General features: G+C 37.5%; 1 protein-coding gene across 2 annotated transcripts in view; it reads left to right on the top strand.

The window, feature by feature from the left end:
* The window catches only part of NRG3 (neuregulin 3), a 421,294-nt gene that overhangs the window by 144,722 nt on the left and 251,866 nt on the right, over positions 1–24,706 (top strand). The window lies entirely within an intron of this gene.

Here is a 24,706-nt window from a genome sequence, read left to right as displayed (position 1 = left end):
GCTGTTGTTATAGAAGAGCAGATGCACTGTGTATCGCTCTGTGGACATGTATGTGCATATAGACTTACCGTTACAACAAGCTTCAGGCCACTATGCAGTGAAATTCAAGGTGCATCATGCTGCTAGCCAGTCTAAGTTACTGACTTTTAGGAATCCCTGTAACAAATTCTGGATCACAAATACAGATCTGTAAGTCTGGCTGGCTGAAACTTAATCTCATTTGTTAAATGGGTTGTGGTCTAAATAAACCTCAAAAAAAGCTTGTGAGACTTTCAGCTCAATGCACTAGCTTTTTGGGCAAAGTTTCCTTCAACGTAATGTCTAATACAAAGAAGCTTCTCTGACATTTACTGGTTTTGGGTGACAGTAGAGAATGCTGCCCTTTTTTCAGCCATGTACTCAGCTCCTGGGGAGGCATCGTTATAAGCTTCTTGCTTAACCGTTAAACATAAACACCTCAGTGCTTTTTTAGACCAAATTTTTGATCCTAAAAAAATAATTAAAATCTAGTTGTGTGTAGTGAGAGAGATTTAACTTCTAGATTCAACTACCTAATAACAGAGACTTGGGCAGGGGTGTTCAATAGAAATGTGTTAGTTGCTTTCTGGGGAAAATTCTTTTGAACAGTAGAAAGGAACTTCAGGCATACGGAGTGCTTTTCAAAACCTACCTTTTGGATATTAACTGACGTGGAGGTGTAAGCATTATGTGAGCTGGCATTATCTGTTTAATGGTGTTATCTCAGTTGGGATCTAGTGTTTATGCAATAGGTTGTTTATCATATTTTCAAGTGTTGTTTTCAAAGGAAGAGTGGTGATATCTGAATTACTCACATATAAAACAAAGTATGAAAATTGTTCCAAAGTCTGAATTGGTAAAAAAAGTCAAGCAAACCAACAACAACCCCCCCAAATCGGTGATTTTGATGCATAGCATTTTGTTAGGATATTACGCTAAACTAGCAAGTATAAACTGAGTGTTACTTGCCTGCAGACATTCACTTCTATTACTGACTGATACAATTGTCTTGAATTTCATTAAATGTTGGGTGATATCAGTTTATTGTCTTTATTTCAAGAGGAGTGCTTTAATGTCTGGACCAGTGAGTCCTTAAAATATTATGCATAAAAATTATTCTCTTATGAATATAAGAAAGTGTAGTTGTTTTCTTGTTGAAGAATGTGAAGTTGAAAGATCTCTGTTATATAATTGTTTCATAAAAATAACTGCTATTTGCTTGTCATTCAAAGTCTAGTTAGACTAAAACACATTAAGTGTCAAGCCATTCAAATGACTTTGGCCCTCAAAAATCATGCTGACTTTAACTGGACAGCTAGAGGCAACACAGTGTATCATATATCCCATTTCTTCATATACTCCTAACATGGCCACTTGAAGACAAGTATTAGAACTATATTTAAAGTGTATGTATACCAGGCTGCTAGGGAGCAGAAAATACTGTATTTCATTTGAACTCCTTACTGTCTCATTCAAAATAAAATTATTATTCTAAAGCTCAGTAAGTATTCTCATAAAACTATCAACAAAAGATGTCACAAACTGAAGTCCTAGTTGCAGGGGAAATGATACTGGTACTGTTGGATAGATATACACTAACTGTCTCAAGTCCAAACATTGGTACAAAGGTAGTAACTGCATTAACAAGTCCATATGAATGAGAGACGTTAGCACGGACATAGAAGTCTGTGCTACTCCATGTCTCGATACTTAAAAAATTTTTGGTCTTTTTGACAGTGTTGGTTTCTTTTTCTCTTGTTTCTAATCAAATGTGAAGAACGTAACGAACGGATGTCATGCTGAAAAATGGGATCTTAACTCCACTAATTCAAACCAGCATATGATGGTTGTGTGCTGGGCTGGGTGTCACATTAGATAACTGCAGTTCTGTGATTTGCTCTGTAGCCTTGAACAAATCACAAACCTTGCACAGTTCCTGCTCTTTTTAATCTCTTCTAGATTAAAATTCCTGAGGAGGAGGGAAAGAAGGTTGTAGGCTACAGTGCTTCTTGGTTGTCATTGGAAATTGTAGGTATGTAATGTAAACAACTCACATCTCAAAAATGCTGATTGAAACCCATCTTGCTATCGTCTCACAGCAGATGAGAGCAGTAATGAATTCAGCTAGTTTACATATACAGCTTGTGCTTAACCATAGCAGCTCATCACATGCTGCAATAACCTGGGAACTGAGTAAACATTTTCACACTTAGTTGACCAGAGCTTCCTGCTTCTGAGGGTATATGTTGCCATGAGAACATGTAACTAATTAGTTGAGAACTCATAGCAGTCGCTATGCTGTAAGCATCCAGAGCCTGAGGCATCGTCTGTAGGCTGGACTCGGCCCCTGTGACAGTTTAATCTGTTCCACAGTGTTCCCATGAACCTTCAAACCTGTGGTCTAGAGTGGCGGCTGCGGCAGAGATCCCCGAGTTAGCATGTCTTGAATGTGTAAATCCATAGGCAGCAAACTGCAGAGATGCCAGTATCAAGGAGCAACAATAGCAGTAAATGCAATCTGAATACTCATACAACTTAATGTGGTGGTGTTTGTTGTTTGTTGAATATTTGTTGTTGTCTGAATATTGGTCATGTGAAGGCTAGAATGCTAGATCAGGACTAGCTAATTTTAAGAACACTGGTGTGAATGTTTCTTCACCCCTTTTTTTCACACAAACAATATTAATACACTGAAAAGGCAGTCCAGTTCCCCAAATCCAGGGATCTTTTAGGGTTAAGGCTTCTGTGCTGAAGGTATATCAATGACAGTTAGGATATGGCCCAACAGAATGGACACTTTCAGGAGTTCTGCCTTTGGATGAAGGTTAAATTGTAGCTCATATTCATGTAACTGCCATGGGATAATTCAGTAAAACAATTTCAGAGGTACTTATGCTTGCAACTACTTAGTAAATCAGACTGCACAAGAGCAAACTGATTAGATGAATCACTGACTGTACAGATGCCCTGGAATAGAATGTCATGTGATTTTATTTTTAAAATAAGAGAATTTAAATGAGCATGTGCAAACCTAAGTTCCTAAATAATAACCTCTGTTTCACATGTGAAAGGCATCAGCTCCCCATGTGAATTTTTGACAGCTGTGCATGGTCTGAAAAAAGTACTCGTTTCCTCCACTTGAGTGGACACTGAGGCTGCTCTTGCTATGGGTTTCTAAGAGGCTTGTATCCTCTAAAATCCAGGCAAACAGAAGACACAGTAACACACGCTCACCTGCTATTACCCAAGTGCTGGGCATCTCTGTGCCATACACTATTGTGCAGCCTAGTATACTGTAGAATCCTAAAAATGGACATCTAAACCCTGAGTTGCAAAGATAGTCTTAATTTTAGGTATGTGATATCAATGGTACTATTCATGCAGGTAACTTAATCTGTAGGCATGATACTTTACTAAAGATTGGACTTTAAGGTTTCCCAGGCTAGATGAATAAAGTTAATTGATTTTGGTAGCTCACTGTCATTTCTAGATGCCTTGAATTAAGCACATCCTTTTTAATCAGCAACTTAAATCAAGACTAGACTGATGTACTACAGCAATCTTTGAAAGCTCAGCAGCGGGGGCATTCTCTGTTGGTGATTCTGATCTCTATGATGTGTAATGTAAAGATAGATAACCTAGAGATACACAAAAAGAAAGCAGGGCTTTTGCGTTGTTTGGAGAAGATAGCATGCCAGCTAACTAAGAGGAGGAAAAGCAAGAAAATGTTCCTCTCTTTGTTTATTGAAGCATTTATGTGTTTGAGGTTTTCTTAGCTGGTTTTTTTTCCACCTGAATTCTATTACCATATAACCTTGTTGCGTATCTTCTAATTAAGTTTCTTATTTTTCTCTTGAGCTAGGGGATGAGTTTTGTGGGTGAGTGGGATTTACTGGCTGGGTTGTTTTAAACTGAGTTACAAAGCACTTATCCAGAGCTGTTCTGCCAGCCATAAACTGGGACCTCAATATGTGCCATAGCTATGAAGCACGCTCTCCAGCATATCAGAAAGAAAACAGGAATAGATTTAATTTCAGGTGCATAAAGCTAGAATAACAGAGGTGAAAAAACCAAGAGAATATTTCAGGTGCAGATGGTAACCAAAAATGCAATCTCGTATACAGCAAGATGCTGGGTGATGGCTACGTTGTTGGTTGGTGGGTTTTTTTTTTGTGGGGGTGGGTTTTTTGTTTGGTTGGTTTTTTTAAGTAAATATTTGGTAGAGTACCTATGGTAATTAACAGTGGCCTGTGCTCAGAATTAATCTTTCATTGTGTCCAATAAGCAAATATTTACTGCTTCGTCAACACTGTTTTATTCCACGCAGGTGAAAATGTATGAACAATCCACTTCACAAATCTAGACCAGATGGGTGAAAGACATTATGCTTTTCAATATGTGGTAATTTAGATGTTCTGCCTGGAAAAATTACTTTATTGAAACCAATCAGAGAAACAAAATAATGTTTACACAGGCAACATTGTGTGCTCTTTAAAAGGCATAAATGAGAATGATTGCTAGAGAGCATTCTCCAAAATAAATGTTATTTGTTTTAAGTTTTACAGTTCACCACCAATACGTTGAGTTATCTCAAGAACATCTCAGAAAAGAAGTTTCTCATATCGATTTATGTTGGTTTTTCAGTTTTATTTTTGTTTAGAAGGGAAGAAAGAATAACGATACAGATCTTGTAGTAGGAAAACTTTGCCTTTCAAAATATCGCAAAATACATAATGTTGAATATATTAAATGAGCATAGATAGACTTACTGTATCTTAAATAAACTATTATTTCATAGTAATTTCCTTATAGTACTCTGAGCCCTGGTTATTATTTCAGCTAGTTGCTATTCCAGATGCTTCCAAAGTGAATGGCTGGAAAACCTTATTATGTTGTGTGAATGTGATAACATGGTTTCCCCAAACACAAGACAAGGGGTATGCATATGTATACATACACACAACGTCTGTGTTGAAACAGCTAGGTTATATAGGCAGCCTTGGTTTGCAGTAAGTTTATTTTTGTATTTTAAATACAGTTTGTCCTGACACTAAATTCAAATTTAAAGAAAAAATGATACCTGAAGACAGGCAGGTTGGCTTTTTAATTTGATGTTCTGTGTCTGGTCTCCTGTTGCTCTTGCTTGCTGGCTACACAGTCGAGCCAGGTCAACTGTTTTATAGAGGTCATGTGAAATACTGTCATTTGTGATCAGAATGAACATGCCTGCTTTCTTCAAAAGGTGCTTAATAAGGTTACTTCTTCAGGATATTTTCTCCTTGATGTAATTCATATAAATTTCATTTTGAATACACAGTTTTTTGGAGGTTTTCAAGACTGTTCAGGAAAAAACCTTGAGCAACCCAACCTAAATTCAGTGTTTGACCAAACTTTGACTGGGATACTGGTCTAGCTAAGCTCCCAAGGTCCCTTCTGACTTTGATGCTGTGACTTTGTTTTCTGTAGTTCAGGATGAGAGAAATAGCTGATTAATTCCCAGTAACTTTTACGGATCTCGAAGTATTACTTTAGCATTTTAAAGAACTTCTGACTACACCCAAGTCTTATGAAGGTCTGGTGTTTGGGATGCGCGTTCTCATTTATTAAAGCTTTAGTGAGAATGAAAATTAAATTTATGAGACAGTGCAGGAGCAGTCTGCAAACTGGGACCATGCGTGGCAATCAGTTAGCTGAGGGGAGTTTGCTCGAGCTTGTCTAGACAACAATTAACATGATGAGGCATGTTTGCAGAGCACAAGGGGGTGGGAGATGGATAGCGCCAAGGAAAGGTAACACCTTGCTGTTAATTGCTGGTAGTTAACCACCAATCAGGGATTGCCTAGTATGCAAGGCTTAGCTTCAAGAACCAATCTGTTTAAAACGCGCACCTTCTGAAAGTCTATAAAAACGCGTGCTTCTGTATAATAAATTGACATTTGCTTGCATCAAGCTGCGTCCCGTCTCTTCATTCGTCGCAAGACAGCAGATCTCGAATGGTTCAGGTATTGGTTTATTTCCTAGCTCTGCTATAAACACTGTGTCACATCCATTGAGTCATTAAGTTTCTCTGTAGTTCACTTCTATTTCTGTTGAAGGTTAATAATGATTCTTTTTTCCTCTTTAGTTTGATGTAGGTTGTTTTTTTCAGAAGGTCTGTCTCAGTGTACTTTCTTTAAGAAAGGGGAGAAAAAACCCAACAAACTGGCTTTTTGTTGTGATTCCCTGTTAATTGTACTGGAGGTTGCCAGAAGCTGCTGTCACTGCTGTACATGGAGTGGTCCAAGTAAGAGCTTGGCTGGAACCTCCTGTTCAAAAGTGATCCTGTTTGAGGAAAAAAGGCACTTCTGGAAAACTGTTCTTCCAAAAATACAAAAATAGGCTAAACTCCACCCCCCCCCCCAGCTCTCTTAACTTTGGGCTGCTTTGTGTCATGAACATTATTGAGACATTAGAGATGTTAATTCCCCATGCGCCCCCCCCCCCCCCTTTTTTTTTTTTCCTTCAAATGCCTCTGGGGTGGCAGAAGCTTAGCCTTGAGTTTGTAGGGACAGAAATCTCTGTAAAAGATGTGCTCAAAGATCAAATTCTGTCTTTACCGTTTGGAAGGCTTTTTATAGAACTATGGGCAAAATGAAGATGGAGAAAACAGGAAAATGATGCTACTTACATTTGTTCATATTTTTCTAGACAGACTTGGGCTGAAAAGAATGATTTTTCTTTTCATATGCTTTACACCCCCTTCATAGTCCTGTAGTGTATCAGTCAATGAGGCCAAGGAGCTGTGATAATACAGACATTTATTCAAGATGGTTTTCCCCCAGTGAATGTCTAACTAAACTTGCATCTAGTAGAATAAAATTTTCTCTGGTGCTACCTATACAGAGCTGTGCCTTCTCTAGTTAAATTAAAACAAGCCCAGCATGTTAACTATTATCAACAGTGTTTTATAAACATTGCTTGAATAGGAAAGTTTAGATCATGACAAATGAACTCAGAGACAAACAGTAGATCTCAGAATGTTTCGTATCATTAGAAAGATTTAAGATCATTAACTAATACGCTGAAGTCTTTAAGATACCATGTTTATTGTTTGGATTGAAAGTAATGAAGTAGCTTTTTGTTGTATGGCTGGGTTTTTTTGGTTTTTTTCCTAGTACCTCTATGTCAACTTGTAGTCTTTGAAATACAAACATTGCCAGAGGTCCACAGAGCTCTGGGTTGGGAGGTGTTAAATGTTATAGTTTTAAAATGCTAGCAGAAGCACAGAATAATTATTTAGTCTTCCTTATGTTATTGCCTCTTCCCAGTTAAAATGGAAATGAGATGCCAAAGTTGTTTACCAGTGATCCCCCCTGTAAATCTTAGCCCAAGCAACTGATGTGTTCATAAGCAAGCAAGCCAGAGTGCATATATGTAATTGTATGCATGCATACATACGTGAGATTTAAACTTCATTAAAATCCAAGTGAATTATTATCAGACTTACAACTTTAGTTTAGCAAGCACAAATCCTGCAAATGACTGTTATAAGTTATTAGTGATGGCACTTGTATGGCTCCATAAACGATCAGACTTAGATAGGAGCACCCACCAGTCTAAACTTTCACACTGCTGCAAACAAACAATATGTAGTATTAGCTCTGGCATTTGTTCTTGTGAAAATGCTGTGTAACGGTGTTTGTGTGTGTATAGATTTCTGTATGCCATAATTATATGGGAAGGAGACTCTATAACAAGTGTAAAACAATGAAGGATAGCTTGCAGAATAACACACCTCCAGTTCAGAATGGAATTGGGAGTTGCATGGGTGTCTGTCAACAAGTCCAGAAGAAAGCAATATGGAAGTTGTGAAATTAAAGAATGAGAGGGAGATTATACATCCTTTTGTGGGTCTGCAGGAGAAAATGAGGATGATGTGGGGTTTTTTTGTTTTATTCATTAATATGCCATAATTATGAATATGGCACTAAAAGCTTAGACATTTGAAATTACTGCATGCGTAATTATTCAATTATAAATCCATTATTAAAGGCCATATATAAGGACAATGGAAATAATAATGGGAGAGGATGACTACGTAAGTAGTTCTCTACAGATTGTAAACCTTTACAAGTGTTGTGGTTTTCTCCTGAAACTGAGGAGACAGATTTCCTACGAGTAAATCTTGATTTCCTGCATATTTTGACGTACTCTGCATTGCTGTTGTGCTAGACAAATAATATCAAATATAGCTCACGGCAACATGGAGAATATTAACATCTACAGTGTGACTTTTAACTGTTCTTGGTTTTAGGGCAGATTCTGTCCTCGATTTTGCTGTACTCTGATTTTTAGGATATCTCAGAATGCTAAACCCTCAACCCTTGAAAGCTCTCGCTATGTAAAATGTGTCCCAGTTAGGAAAACTGATAAAATTACTGATCTTCAGATTTCCGCTGGCATTTCAAGGAATGTTCAAAGTACAGAGCCTTTGAAATAATGCCAGAATCTGAATTGCTTCCTGATCTGGTCCCAGTTTATTCATCTGTCTAATTCTATGAAGAGATGGGAGGGTCCATACACTATGTACATTATGCCTTCCGTGCTGAAGAGGGAGAAAAGGGAATAGCGAAGAGATGGTTGCTGGAGTTGTAAGCCATGCGGGGGTGGACGGAGGGTGGTGCTTCAGTTCTTAATTACAATTCATTAAAAATTAAGCTTCACCCTGAGAGAGAGATGTGATGAGTCCTTTCTGAGCACTAAAATAGGGCAGCAAAAACTTGCACACAAAAGCAAATCTTTGTAGGACTGAAGTTCAGATTTTTTTCCAAAATGTCATGAACATGGCTGCAGCTGTGAGAAGGCTGAATTTCAGCCAGAATTTTATAAATGTACAAGCTTTCAGCTGTTTGCCTGTTTTTTTTGCTCTCCTCAGAAATCTTGCATCTGCTTGATAATGCTGTGATGAAGTGTGAGCCTAGGGAAATCTCCAGAAGTTGTCACGTTGCATTGCTGCATACAGAAGGTACTGCAGGTTCTGAACTGAAAAGTGGTGTATGAAGAAACAGTTCTTAGAGGCACGTTGTCATGATGCATGTGCAGTTGTGTTGTCATGGAAAAATACAGCATCAGTGATCTGTTTATTTTCTGACACAATCATTACCAACACTAATTGGCAGTGTTTAAGTTAATTATGAATGCAAAGATCTTTAAAATGTTTCTTGGAACATACCAACTATTAGCCATACTTGGAGATTAATCTGAGTAGCCGTGATGTATGCATCATGGACAGGCAGATCTGCGGGCTTTTTTGATACCTGCTGAGACTTTGTCCAGCCCTTAAAGATGTCTGAAAAGCTTAATTTTTTTCCATGCTGGCTTTTGGTGATTCTATAAACTTTTCATTGTTAAATATTCAGTTCAGGTGTGATTCAGATCTTGGTACTCAAAAGCTACTTCCTTCTGACCTACCTTTGATATACCCCTAAAATGTGCAGAGATTTTTCAGTGATATCCATATCTCGTGTGTACTCTGTACATAAGTCTACTGGCCTTTATGATTAAGTGCATGGCAGGGTGTACAGCTCCTTTGGTGTTGGATGCTGAATTCCAACAGCTCATCTGCACTGACAGGGTTTGCAGATACTGATGTGCTCTGTGTCCTGCCTTTCTATCTGCTACCTCAAACAAACTCTACATGCAGTGTATGCACAAATGGGGAAAGTTGGATAATAAAGACTGAGGATGATCATTTTTTCTTTGAAGTCCTTGTCATCTAGTCAGAAGGGAATTAGCTAGCAGGAACTATTATCTTGGATGTCTGACATTACTAAGGCAATAGTATAAGAAAATACATAAATCTACTGAATAATCATGAAACATACTCAGCCAGAGAAAATAGAAAGAAAATAGAGTAGCTGGCAAATGGAGAGATACAAGCTGCCAAAAGGGATGCAAAACATTAATTCCACCATCTCAGGATTGATTTTCTTTAAAAAAAAAATATTTATTTTTAGAGCCACCAGATGCTAGCCACATTGCTCATGCAAGCTAGATAATCTGAAAATTGTTCTAGCCTACTCCAACTTCCAGTGCCCCGCAGAGGCTGTTGCAGCAAAAATGAGATCAGCTTGGAAGAAAGACATTCTGACTCTACCCTTCTCCTAGATAGGGACATATGTGTCTCTTATACATGCCAGTGGCTGTTCAAGGAGGCTGGCATGGGAACTGTTTAAACAACTCTTGCAGTAATGAAGCTTTTTCCTATGCAAAAGATGGCTCATTCAATCCAACACACTACTGAAGCCAAAGATTTTCACTTGCTTATATGCCAGAGAACTTCTGATTGTGTGCTCTGATTCCCCATACCCCCAAGTTTTCCAAGCTTTTGCTCAAGTTTTAATTAGGTCCAAACCATCACATGTCGTCTGCTGTTTCTGAGTGCATTCAATCTATATTTACTGTTGGCAAAAACAAACTGAACACTGAGGCAATGCAAAAATAACTCTTAAAAAAAAAAAAAAAAAAAAATCAGTAGAATCCCAGACTCACAATGAAACACCCTGTAATTTCAAGCTGAATGAGCATTTCCAAACCAGGCTTAGGTGTTAAAAGGACTTTTTCCCTTTTTAACAAGTGATTTTGGTAACCTTGGTTTCATATTGGATTGGCTTCATAGGCAAGTCTAACTAGAGAGAAAGCAGTGATATACTTTATTTGCTTTAAACTGGGGTATAAGTGGAAGCGTCAACTGATTTGTGAAATTATATTTGTATATGGATATAAGTGGATAAAATCTGTAAATAAATATTGGATTCCTAAATATATACCTGCTATTTAAAAATAATGTAGTCTACTATTCGATTGATTTATACTTCTGCAGTCTTGAGGTATTCAGGTTATGTCTCTGCTATGTAAAAGGTAGGCTTACATAGAGATTTTAGGCATTTTTAAAATTGTATTTTAATTCTCAGTGTTTCTTTCCTGAAGAGTCCTGTTTGTGTGAGCAGGTTTTCTTTGGGCATCCTGAATTTTCACTGTTTTTTGGTTTTTTCCTTATTATCATTCTGCTTCCTCCTATTTTATGTTGCTTTTAAAACTTGCTGCCCCGTGTCTTATAAATTTGGAGAAATTACGCATTAGCATTTGATTACTTTTTTTTCTTCTTCCTCCCTTTCTTTTCCTGCCCTCTCATTCTGTGCTATTCATATTATCCTTGGTCAGAATTTGTACAAATAAAGTATTTGTTGCCTCGGGAAGATTTACATAGGAGAACAGTAGGGCAGATGGTTTGTAAAGGAATTATTTTTCATGTTTCCTTGGGAATGGCTGAGAATCAAATGCATCTTGGTTTGTGCAGGCATTTGTCTCTTGTCTCTCCCAGTTGAGCACTAAGCTTGAACCTGTATGATCTAGGTGATGCATTGCTGTGAAGAACCACACTGTTTGAATCCACTTTCTCCATTATTTAAAACTTCAGATATTTAAGTGTCTCCATGTGTGACCTCAGCAACGTTATTTGAGAATTATTTAAAGAACAGCATGGCTGGGGAAACAAAGTAAAAAATTATTCGTTGGAAGAGGAGGGAGAGAAATACTGTAATAGCAAGTATCTGTGTCTGGAGTTATTTCCACAAAGTTGACATGGGATGCTGTTGGAGGAATTGATTAGTTAGGGTTCATCTCCTGTGAACTTCTGACAATGATTACTGAAGTATTTTGGAACCAGCTTATTTGATTTATCAGCTGACTTATTTTTTTTTCTTGGCCTTTTCCACGCTTCCAAGAGTAGCAGTTGTGCTTTCCAGAGGGGATACTACTAGGGTTTTTGCTACTGCCGCCAAAAATATTCTGGCACAAAATTGCTGTCTGAGTCAGCTTTGTAACATGACAGATTCAGAGACAGCTGCAGCAATGATACGTTAGCTGCCTATTGGGCAGCTTCCAAGTAGACAATAAATCTCCTACTAGTTATAAAATGTCATTAAAAATAGACTAACACAATAGATGATTGCAAAATATTGTGCTTGCTTTTCTGGTTAGCAGGTTGAAAGATGTGTAAGTGATATAAGTTACAACAGTTATTCCATCGTAGCTACATATGTTGTATATATTAGCATTAAAGAAGAATTAGAGGCCATCAAAAGAGGGTGGTGCACTTTTTCTGTTACCTTTTGTTATTCAGCTGTTAATTGCTCACATTGTATGCTCATATTTTAGTGATCACAGCTGCTGCTTCTGTCTGTTTTTCTCCAGTGTGGTGGCACTAGAGTAGTTGAATACAATGCATTTTCCAATGGAGAGATTGTGAAATGGAATTAGGTTTCCATTGGAGGTTTTCAGAACAGGACTTGTGTTGCTATTCTCCTGTAGTTCTATGAGCATTGTTAATGCTGCAGTTTTTAAGTTAAACTACTAGTTTAATTTGCTTTTTCTTTACTGTACTAATATTTTTAGTCAACCAGAGCCTGCAGTCCTACTTTTTTCTGTCTAATTATATTCCATTTCTGTGCCCCAGCCTACATTTAATTTGCACAGAAGTGGAAATGAAGTTGTCAGTGCCATCCTGCAACTACTCTCCTCCCCCTTACTTCAGCTATATCAGATGCCAACACTGCTGATTTGTTGAACCTCAAGCTGTTTTGTTTAGCAGTGGAAAGCTTACTGCTTTGCAACCATCAAACTGGTACAGTGAGACACAAAGCGCTTGTGGTATTACCCAAATTTCTCATGGGTAAAGGTAGGAGATAATAATTTCAATTATATACTGAATTAATCTGTGTAGTAAAACAAGGGTGCAACTTCAATATGTGAAATCTCATGTTCTGTACTAGCACTGGTAGATGCCTAGGTTACTGTGTATTTGATGCAGGAGTGTAGGACAGCTGAGGAATACTTTTGTTTTCTACTTCGAGGCTAGTTTCTTGCAAAGACAGTTTTACTGAAAGATGCTCGCAACAATTCTTCTTAGTCTGTATTATCTAATTAATTGCAGAGTGGAGAGGGTGAGACTGTATCTTAGTGTTTCTTGGAGTGAGAAGAGAAGCTGCTACAGATACTTCATTCCTCTTCTTTCCTAATACAAAGTAGGGGAAAACAGTGCAAATTTGTTGATTTTAACATTGACTTTACCGTTTTTGACATGCAAGTAGTGGTCTCTTTGTCATACTGTTTTCGTTGTACACGCTAATAAATACTAGAGGCTTCTGTAGCATTGGAATTTATACTGTTAGAAGCCCACCCTGTAGACCTTGTGTTTTCTGAGTTTGTGTAACACTGGAGAGAAAAACTGGCTATTTGTTTTTCCCTCAATTACACTTCTTTGTCAGGTACAAGAAATGAAAGTTGGGGTTTTAAACTTTAATTAAAAAATACATAATATAATTCCTCAAAAAAATTACAAAGGGGGGAAGGCAAAGCATAAGACCTACAAAATGTATTTAGTCATGAATGAATAGAAAATTAACCTGAATGGGTTTAAGAACTTTAAAATTCTAGTTAGTATTACTTCTCAGGGGCATTTTTTCTTCTTGATCTTCAGTAGAGTTAAGTAATTACTGGAATGTTCTTAATCATAGCTTCCACAACTATCTTGTTGAATGATGCATTATAAAGGCTGACTCTGTTATCTAAAACCAAAAAATCAAAAATTGTACTGAAACAAGAAGATTATACTGTAAAAAGCTGAGAGAGTATATTTTACTGCATAGCACTTTTTTTTTAAGTTGGTGAATAAATGCAGACTTACATTTATTCGTATATATGAATATATATTTATATAATATATAAATTCATATATGCTTGATAATGCTTGAGTGCTTTGTGTGCTTCTGGTGCTTCGATCTCAGGAGCTAGCAGAACTTGAAAGATGCACAGAAGAGGTATAAGAATGACTTAGAGTTTACTAGCTTGTTGTCACTGTTGAAAGATTGAATTAGATTTCCTCTCCTGATAATTGTGGCAGGATATAGCTGCTGTAGAGATTACTAAATGTGGTAGGCAAATAGGTTAGACTTCCTTTTGGTAGCTAGCTTTTGTATTAATTGAGTTTGTAATACTTTATAGTCTTCTCAGCCGCATTATATAAAAGAGCTGTGTGCATGTTTCTTTTGCCTGCCAGTCAGCAGTGCTGTAAACAACCTGCACTCTAGGAAGAAAATATATTTTAATTTTTAACATAACATCAACATTAATGAATTAACCTGAAACGGGAAATGCAGATTTTACCTAATAATTACATCTTATGAAACTTGCTAATCAAGCACTGAATCAATAAGATATGAGACTTGTGCTACTTTATTCATGGTATGCTGACAGCTTATAAAATTAGAACGATAGAGCACATTGGATGTAGAGAGCGTGCTTCCAAATGCAACTTTACAGAGCACTGTGACTTGTGGAAACAAGTGACAAAAAGGAGCCCTGACTGAATGCTGTTCATAGTGGTCATGGTCCCGAGATATCGGAGTGCATTATACTGTGTCTCTACAAAAGTATCTTTCCTTATAGTTGCAAACTCCATGTTATCTCTTCCCTTTGCTTTTTTGTTCATGGTTAGCAAAACTATACATATATTGGTTTATTGCACAAAGGCTGTTTCTCCTCTAAGAGTAAAAGCCAAGCCAAGAGTTAACAACTATTTTAAACCCCTTTTCTGCCAACATAATAGTCTCGACTGTAGAGAATTTAGAAGAAAAATATGTCTCTGTTATTAGACAGTAACTTTGATTTGAATCACAGATACTGAACACATCATTTTGTTTGTTACATCTAAGACCAAAGGGAGATGCAGCTAAACCTGATATGAATGCAAGTGAAAGGCTAAGAATTTATGAAACAGAAGAGGATAACATTTATATTAATCTGTGAAATATCAAAACATTATGATTATTTTTTAATATTAGATATGATACCCTAGACACCTCTAGTCAAGTTCAGACCTAACTCAAGTTCTGTTGACTGAAGTCTAGTTTCTGAAGTTGTAGATTGCCCACATGAAAACCTTATCATTAGATTTTTCCTTACCACAGTTCACTGATGCTTTGCTATGCTGAGGCACTGTGAATATAAATTATATATCTAACTAGGCTAGCATTTTCTAATGCAAGTATAGAGTTGAGCAGTTTACTGTTGTATACTGCTAGTAAGGTCAAGGGGATTTGCAACACATGTAATTCTCTCGATGCTGCGTTAGAAACAGATGGAAAAGTGTTCTCCTTACCTAAGAAAAAGAACAAGAGAAATCTTGTGGGGTAAGCTTGTACACAGGAACAGAGCACTACAGAATAAACTGTTGCAAAGACGCTTTATGTTCTCGCGCCTATCCTCTTTCTGTTCTTGAAGACTGAAATAAAAGAATCAAGGTGAGGAAATGAGATTAAAAAAATAAAATGTAATGTAGGATATATGGGTTTCTTTATGAAAGGAAGTGCTGAGAATAATGTTAATGCTTCATAGCCTGACTTTGCATGTCCGCACCACAAGGATGTCAAAATGATAAATGCAGTAGTGAATAAATTTTAGATTGCATGCCTTAGAAATATGTCCAAGCTTAGAGTTAAAATTGCATTTCTTATTTCCATAATTTCTGTTCAATGCGTTATTTGACCTATTTCAGCTCCTTGGAGAAAGAGCGTTATACTGCCAGTCAAACAACTACTCATAGCTTCTTGATAATTAATATTTTTACATTGCAATGTGAAGTGTTTCCCTATATAACTAGTATAATCCTTTTATTCCATTAGGTATCTATTTTTTAGCCTACAGTACTTTGTCAGTGGCTGGAAGAAGTGATTTATTAAATGTTAAAAACATAGTACTGGATAATTCCTGTACAACATTAAAGAAATTGTAAATGATCCAGAAGAACTATAAACTATAGAAGCATAGAACAGCTCAGACTGAAAGAGACCTCAAAAGATCATCTGGTGTAACCTTTCACGGAAAAGAGAGCCTAAATGAGTTTATCTAGCAGCCTGTCCAGTCGTGTCTGGAAACATCCAGTGATGGGGTCTCCAACCACATCGCTGGGGAGGTTGTTTCAGTGATTAATTATTTTTGGATTTTTTTAAAACAAAAATTGCCTTTTCTACACCAAGATGAAACCTCTCCCACTTGCCCCTTGTCTTCTCCATGTGGCTCCTTGTGAAGAACAAGTCTCAATCCTCTTTGTAGCTGCCATTTAAGTATTGGAAAATGGTGATGAGTTCCCCCTGAGCCTTCTCTTCTCTAGGGAGAAAGGACCCAACTCTTTCAGCCTTTCTTCTAAGGCAGGTTCTCCAGTCTTTTGAACATCTTCATGGCCTTACTTCGGACTCTCCATCTGTCCTTGTTTCCTTTTAAATATGGGGATGAGAACTGGACACAGTATCCAGGTGCAGCCTCGCAAGCGCTGGGTGCAACGATCACATCTCTTTCTCTGCTAGCAATGCCCCTGCACGGGCAGCCCAGGGTCTGATTTGCCTCTATGGCCACAGCAGCTGATGTACCTTCAGCTTGCTGTCCACCAGGACCCCTGGGTGCCTTTCAGCAAGGCTGCTCTCCAGCCACACATCCTGGCCTGTACTGGGCTCGTGATGTCATCCCAGGTGCCAGTGCTCTGCACTTGTCTTTGTTAAACTTCACACAGTTCTTGCCTCCCTGCTCTTCCAGCCTGTCCCTGTAAGGTGGCTCTCCCTTCTGTCTCATCCACCTCACCACCCAGTTTAGCGTCATTGTGCTCTCAGATCCCACCTCCCCAGGTAGTTTATGCTGTTGAGCAGCGCGGGGCCTGGTGTCAATGCTGGGGACCCCACGTGTGAGGGGCTGCCAGCCTGAGTGGGAGCTGCTGGTTGCCACCCTGCCGCCCACTCCCTGCTCGCCTCACGGACCGCCCGCCCAGGGAGCCTGGCAGGAGGCTGCAGGGAGCCATGTCCCACGCTGTGATGAAGCCCACGTAAACAAGGCCCACTGCTCTCCCCTCGCTGACTGAACATGTTACTTCATTGTTACCAGGCATGAGTTGCCCTTGGGAAACGTGTGGTGGCTTTTCCCACTAGTCTGCTCCATGTTTTGGTTTGTGACAGTTCCTAGGAGGCCTGGCTCCATTACTTTCCCAGAGACTGGAGTAAGATTAATGGGGCTGTATTTTCCTGGGCCCTCTTTTTAGCCCTTCTTGTAGATAGGTGTGACGCTGATCACCAGGACTTTTTAAAGATTATAGGCAGTGGCCTGGCAAAGGCCACAGACCAGCCCTTCCTCCACAGCTGGTGGGTCAACACACTGTTGTTGATGGTGCTTGATCTTGTGACCCCGAGGTCCAGCTGTGCTGGTAAGGATGGAGGCAAAGAAGGGATGGAGAACCTTGGCCTTGTCAGGATTGTTAGTGGCTGGTTTCTTTAAATTTCCAAATATATTGGATGTGAAAGTGTAAAGATATGAAAATCTTCACTTTAAAATTATTTACAAGGAGCTCCAAGCAAATCCAGTTAAAGTGATGCTCCTTCCTAGACAATGAGATTTAATTGTCCTGAGATCACTAGGTTCTGAGCACAAAAAGTAAAGGAACATGATTTTGATTTGTTTATGGCAACATTATTACTATTCTTGATAAATAATGACTAGTCATTGCTTGAAACTAAGATTTTCTTCAGTAGCCAAACTGAGCCAAAAATATCTAATCATAAACTTCCTGATGTTCTCTACTTTAGATTTGATACGTTAGGTTTTGTGTGACTATTTTTTTCTTAGTTATTTCATTTTAATTGCAGACCACTGGTGGTTCCAAAGATGTAGTGTGTTACACTTGCTTTATTCTAGCATCTTTTAACCTATGCAGAATTTTTCTTCGAGTCGTTTCTTTTTTCTCTAAGTTTTGATTGCAACCCTAGAAACCTCTTTTTCCCCTTTCTAGCTCATCTGTCTGTCTTCCCCCCCCCCCCCCCCCCCTTCTAGCTCTCTCTAACTTATTTTGCTTTTGTGCTGCAAAGTCACTTAATTTAACTGTATTTCAGTTTCTCCTTGTATTGGGAACTATTTCTTAGAGCTATTTCCTCATTCCCAAAAGGGTGTTTCTTTTGGTGCCATCCAGTCTCAAGGGGTATTGGTGACCCCAGTGATGTCTGTATACTGAGGTGGGAGGGACTGCTAGTGGTCAAAGGAGAGAGAAGCCGTGGTGTAGGTGATGGATCCATTTTTGGCACCATCTCGAGTACGCTGCTCTTTCACTGAGTTCCTCTATGAATTTTTTAGATCAATTAATGGGAAGTTCTATCAGAAGACACCTGAATGCATGTCTGATTGGCAAAAGCACTCTGCCCCTAGAGTGCTCATCAGAACTGTCACGACTCAATTTTCAAAATAACTCTTCACATTGAAAGCTCAAACCTTTTAGAGTTTTAGTCACTCCTGTGTCTTTGGCACCTAGGTGTTGAACTTCTGAAAAACCCTGGCCTTTTGTGTCTCGTGGGCTCTCTACCGAGTCATCTCCCAGTTGTTCAGCTCTCGCTGATTTCAGTTTGAGCTGTACAGGAGAATGCACCCTCTGATGTGCAATTCTGCACATGTATAGATTAATGCCATTGGTGTTCAGGGTTCAATATGTAAGTTCTGACAGATGTGATCAGATAATGCATTCTGGAGGGATGCTAGCCTTATCTGGTTTTCTGCTTTTGAGTTTCAGTTGCAAGATACCATTAGGTGGGTGGGGGTTTTTGTGCATTGTTTTTAGAAACAGTGCTTGCTTGACTTGTTTTTAAGTCACGAAATACGTACTTCAGTACATAAGAGTTTTGCAGTAAGCAAACAGCTGTCTAATAGCATGTGATATTTTGCTATTAATGCACTAGTAGCTTGAAAATCCTGTAACACATTTTTCAAGATATGGATTAGTACTTGTGTGTCATCTTTTTCAAACTGATAAAGCATTTGGAAAATGTGAGAAACATTTATGGAACAAGTTCATACTTTAAGTACTAATTTTGGAGTCAGGTCACACTTCAAGCACTAATTTTAGTGACTGACAGGGAGTGTGTGCTGATTTTTTTGAGAGATGACTGTCTCTAATTTTGTGTACATCTCTGGAGCTAGAGCTGTTGTTTCTGTGCAGTTGTGGATGTGATGCTGTGTTCTGGTGATACAGGGAGAAAAGCAGTCTGATTCAGGATGTGATTGGTTGTACCTACAGAGAAATGTTTTGTAGGAAAGTGCTTGTGGAGTTAATATCACATGAGCTTTCTTATATAATTCTGTGAATTAAATACCCCCCCCCCCCCCCCCCCATATTCAGATCATCTCTCACTGATAATAATTTCATCTACCTCCACAATCTCACTGGGAAGCCAGCTAGTGTTTTGATGTATCTGCTGCTTTATCAGTTTGTTGCTAAATTTTCCTGATTTGTTCAATTGAATCTGAAGGATAATAGAAAAGCTACAAGTACTCCCATATCTATAGCACATTTTTGCTTTATATCACAATGCAATCAAAGCCTTTAAAGTGTTATTGGATTAAATAAAATTTTGTCTGGCACAAAATGGCTAAGGGGTAGCTGCTTGAATAATCAGCATTCGGCACTTGATTGCTAGCTAATACAAAACTGTCTCTGTAAATGTAGTAAAGTATTTTCCATATTTTCATTGGTTTGGGTTTTAATCACAGATAAATCCATGCAAACAGTTCAAGTACATTTAGAACAAGAATCCTGTTATGATTTTAAAAAATAACATTTTAATTTATAGATATTTTTAGGTTTTTACTCATAATTTATTACTAGAATTAATAAATTCAATTATCCCAGCAGTCTCCCGTGGCTGATGCCAACTGGTGTTCAGCTAGCAGTAACGTGAAGATCTCTACTTTGCTTTAAAAATGAGTGTCTTGAATGTTTACTGTACAAATATCAACAACTTAAGAAAGAGTCACCGTCAACCTAGGCTAATTCATAGCAAACATTTGCAAGTAATATTTAAGGATTCCATTTCTTCTCCCTTAATAAATATCTTGCTATGGCTTGATATCTTTTCCCCTTACCTAACTTTTGTTTACTTCCAAAAGCACAGGAATAAAAATTTTAGGTTATATGTAAATAGGTTTGTGTGTGGCCTTATATATAAAATTTAGGTTTTAAGATTCAGGGTACTGTGAGTAAGCAAGGTAATGTATAAACTGCTCTGCGTGTATTTTTAATTTTTGCAAGTCCCTTTCTAGAAGGGCTCCCATGTAATCTGAAAATATAAGAAGCGCCACGGGATTCTCTAAGAACTGCAGGGAACCCTTGTTATACTAAGTCATTGTAAATATTTTGCCATTGACTTCAATTAACATAAAATTTAACTCTGTATATGCTATTAAATGACCTTTTATGTTTCCTTCTTTATAGAATGCAATGGAGATAAAATATATTGGAAAAAAGATTGGATTTTTTTGAGAAGGGTTTTTTTGTTGGGCGTTTTGTTTTTTTGGTTTTTTTTTGGTAACTGGAGCTGCATTGAGAGAGCAAGTCCAGTTGTTTGTAATTGGCTTTTTTGTAGTGCATTTAAAAATGGAATCAGTGATTTAAAATAAGCTTGTCACTTTTATGGTGGTTCTCAGAGAAAGGATCAATTATAAATGAATAACAAGATAAAGGAAAAAGTAATTTGCATGTTGATACTGAATCTATAAAGCTGGTAATACCCAGCAGTAGTCAAAATATACAGTATTGTTAAAAAGTCTTTCAGTGTATGAGCTCTGGCTTTAAACCAAATGTGGGGTCTTAAAAATACCTCCTTGGGAATGCACTAGGTAGTTGCCGTGCCTGTGTTAATAAGTGAATGTTACTGTGTAGCTACAAAATTTGGATGCCTGTCTACTAGTGGCTTCAGAAGAGTTAAGCAGGGTCTTTTCAACTCTTGTTATCCTAGGTCACTTTTTTCACTCTCTTTACAACAACTAAGGCTATCTATATGGAATAAATGCTTACAGTAATGTGTAAGCACTGTATCACTTAAAGCTGGCATGGAAAACTTTTTTTATTGGAGATGTATCCAGTACAGTCTGCTTCTACAGTAAGAATGCTGCTAGAGAGATGTGACGGGTGGTAGTGGTTACTGCTGCTGCAGTCTGTGCATGAACAGCTGCCATGAGTGCTGCTGTTTCCCAGGATATTTTAAATCGTACATTCTCTCTTTTCCTGCATTTGGCCTTTGCAATTACAGATATATTAATATCAGAGCATAGTACTGGAAACAATTAATATGGTAGCCTTGAAAGAGGAGATACTATTTATAATACCTATATCATGTCTTGAAGATCATTCAATAAATTAGCTATAATGAGCCATCCTGTGCTGTTATAAACATGATGAAATAGTTTAATGAGACAAGAATACAAAATTGCTAACACTAACTAAGGTTTAGACTTTAAAAAAATAACATCTGAAAATTTTCTACTCTTTTCTTTTTTCCCCAACATTCCCAAAGGACTGTTGTTTTTAATCAACTCCATGCTTGTAAGTAAAGGATCTTGAAGCCTTCCTTTGAAATGGGAACTTAATTCTTGTTCATTTGATTGAACAGTGCTATATGAGACTTAGCAATGGTATACCTACTTCTGGAGTATGGGAATCGTGCATAAAGCTTTGTTGCTCAAGTGAGGCAAGAAAAATAAAGAAAAAATGCCTAGAAATTCTTTACTCTCATTTAGTTGGAAAAAATTCAGCAGAAATCAATAGCTCCCACTGCTTTAGCATGAAACACCTGGACACTTGACAATTAAAAAAAAAAAAAAAAGACAACTTTAATGGATTATTTGTTATTGCTATTTATGTACTGAATTCAAGGACATCAGAATACTTAAAAGAAGTTCTCTTTTGTTACCTATAAATTTTTGGGTCTGCTACCCCTGTTCAAAGACTAGAAATAAATTAAAGGGCAGTACCAGTAATTTTGTGAATGCCTGCGATGTATCAGTTATAAAAACAGAAACAAAAAAACCCCACAAAAAACTTTACAATGGAATGGTAGATACTTAGCAGGCTTCTGAAGCTATGAAGGACAGTTCCACCATGGAAAAGTCAATTCAGGATTCTGTTAGGAGTCCAAAAAAAAGTGGGAGGTGTTTGCAAATAAAACAATAGGATTTATTTTTTATTACAAAAAGAATCAAGAAAGCTGTATAATCTCTACAGTGTTTTCTGTTGTTTCTGTACTTCTGTTTAGAACAAGGTTTTAGGATTTGTTTTTTCAATAATCAATGAAGCTGTAACAGAGTTTGTTTCATCATGAGTGCAACATGAAATAACAGGAGGATTGTAACATTTCAGAAAACTCTCTTTTCTGTGTGTGAGTATATCCAGCAGAAGACACCAGACAGCTCTAGGGATATCCAGGATATCAGTTAGTTACACAGCTTCTGAGCTTTAGAATGTTAGTGAATGACTTTTGTAGCTAAGTCACGTGATTTTTGCAGGCCACGGGACAGCTGTACATAGACATATATTTCCATGTGTGTCAGCCTGGTTAGACTTGCACAAATATTTCCAAGACATAAAAGGCTATAACTTAAAACTGACCTATAATGAGACTATATTTGTGGTTTGTTTTTTTAAAAAAACAAAACAAAACACCCCCCCCACCCCCACCCCGCACAAACAAAAAAAGACCACAAACCCAAAACCCAACCAAAACAGCAACTCCAAGCAAAATATTATATACTTCTCAGGTTAAGGAGTGGTTTTCAAAGCTGTCATAAGAAGCTGTCAGCATCACTGTTATCCTCAACTGTTGTGCTTTATTTGAAGCACCAGAGACAGAACTGAAAACAGTGGAAGAAAAGATTGAAATTATGTCCCAGTGGAGAAAATGAAGCATCACAGCTTAATCCTTTTATTTTGTAAATAAAATAGATGGGGCTTTGAGGAGAAGGTTTTGACTTCAGCTCTGCATAGGCAGAGCACCATGTCACTCCTCTGGAAGGGTCGGAGACTCCAGTCCTGGATGGCTGGCTTGCTGTACTGGCTGGCCATAGTTTGTTAACAATTTATATCAGCAGAGCAGTCTAATTACCTGTGTAATTTCTGTTAGTACTCAAATTAAACTATGCTGTGGCTGTATCTTCAGTGGCACTTTTGCCAGTGTAATACGTCATGTGCTCAGTCTTAGCTCTACTCTGACACAGCTGAATTGGCAAAAGTTCCTGCTGTGAATGTGAGTTAATCTTGAATAATACGGAACAGAGAAGTGATTAAAATAAAACCAAACAAAACCTCTGAAGAATATATTTTGAATCTAAAACTCAAAAATGCTGACCTTGACAAGTTTTGGCGTTAATTATGGTAGAAGAGGAGTATCCTGCACTTCAGACACTGCACTCTGAGAATTCACTACGTCACTGGCTCAAAGACATGCTTTGTGATCCTGTGTGTCTCCTTAGTCTTGCTCTTGTCCTCTAGGGAAATCTCTGCTTACTTTGCTCCATATAATGCAACTACTTTCATAAAAGTATTTGCACAGATAGTTTCTTCAGAGGAGGCTGGCAAATGTAAGTGTTCTGTTCTCTAAATCCATATCAAATTGAGCTGCTGCTCATCAAATAGTTTTAGTTACCTTTTGTAATTATGAAAAGTGCTTTCAAATACCATTATCTTCAGTTTTCCTTATTTAAAAGGGATAGAAATATATCTGATTACTGTTTACTTTTTTTGCCTGATCAAATTTTAAATGGCCATTTAATTGCTCCTGTGTAAAACTGGCCTTAAAAGGTAACTGGGCTACTATTTTTGTATCTGAAGATATTTCTGCTATGTAAAACCTGATCATTCTTGGAACGTCAACAGTGATGTGCTGTCACTGTTTGCATTTACAAAGATCTTGTATTGTTTCCAAAATTCAATGTGATACATTTCACTTCAGGATTTGCTTGCAGTTATTAAAAACATAGTAATTTTTTTATAGCCTGCACTTTTTTATAAGTGTTGCTGTCAGGGGGGAAATGACAGGACCTTTTATTCTGAATCTGCAAAAGCATTTGAAGGGAAACTGTCGAAATTTATCCCCAGGATGTTTTTTTCTCTCCACTGAAAACTTTAAACTACAGTATTTTCTCTCTGGGTGGGGAGAGCAGAGAAAAAAAAAATCTTGCATGCAAAGATCAGGGTGTGGATTTTCTTATTCTTTTCAAATGTTTTATTAATCTTCCTTTGCTTAGTCTGGTTAACAAGGAAAACTTGTAGTGCTATTTGAGATAAGAATACACTAAGAATGAAAAAAGGTTACTTTGAAAGACTTTTGCAATTACTTGAGTTGTCTTGCAGGACAGTACTTACAGGTGTATTGCATTTCAGTGTTCTGATTTTCACCTTGGTATTAACTTGTTGGATATTTACTTTATATCAAGTTATGAGAAAAGAGCAACTTAATGTGTTTATATAATTTTGAATTTGTAAAGTTCTATGTGCATTGAGCACAGCTTCATTCCTTTGATACCAGGCAGCAGACTATTTTGTAATAGTCTGTATGGTACATAACGTCCACCTATAATTTTAACATATAGTATATTAAATCCTGGTCCTTTTCCCCACAAAATGAGTAGGAATTTAAACTTTGAGAATTAAGATTGTATATGGACATTGAATCATGGTGCTCTGGAAATCAGTGTCTACTTTGAAAATCACACTTCATTAGAAAGAACCTTGCCTTAGTGAAGAAAATTAAAATATCTATCAGACATCCTCCTTTGAAAATTTCACTCAATT

The sequence above is a fragment of the Falco naumanni genome, chromosome 9 (assembly GCF_017639655.2).
Source record: "Falco naumanni isolate bFalNau1 chromosome 9, bFalNau1.pat, whole genome shotgun sequence".
Classification (NCBI taxonomy): domain Eukaryota; kingdom Metazoa; phylum Chordata; class Aves; order Falconiformes; family Falconidae; genus Falco; species Falco naumanni.
Note: the sequence above shows the minus strand (reverse complement) of the source record. Positions and strands in the feature narration are given on the sequence as shown.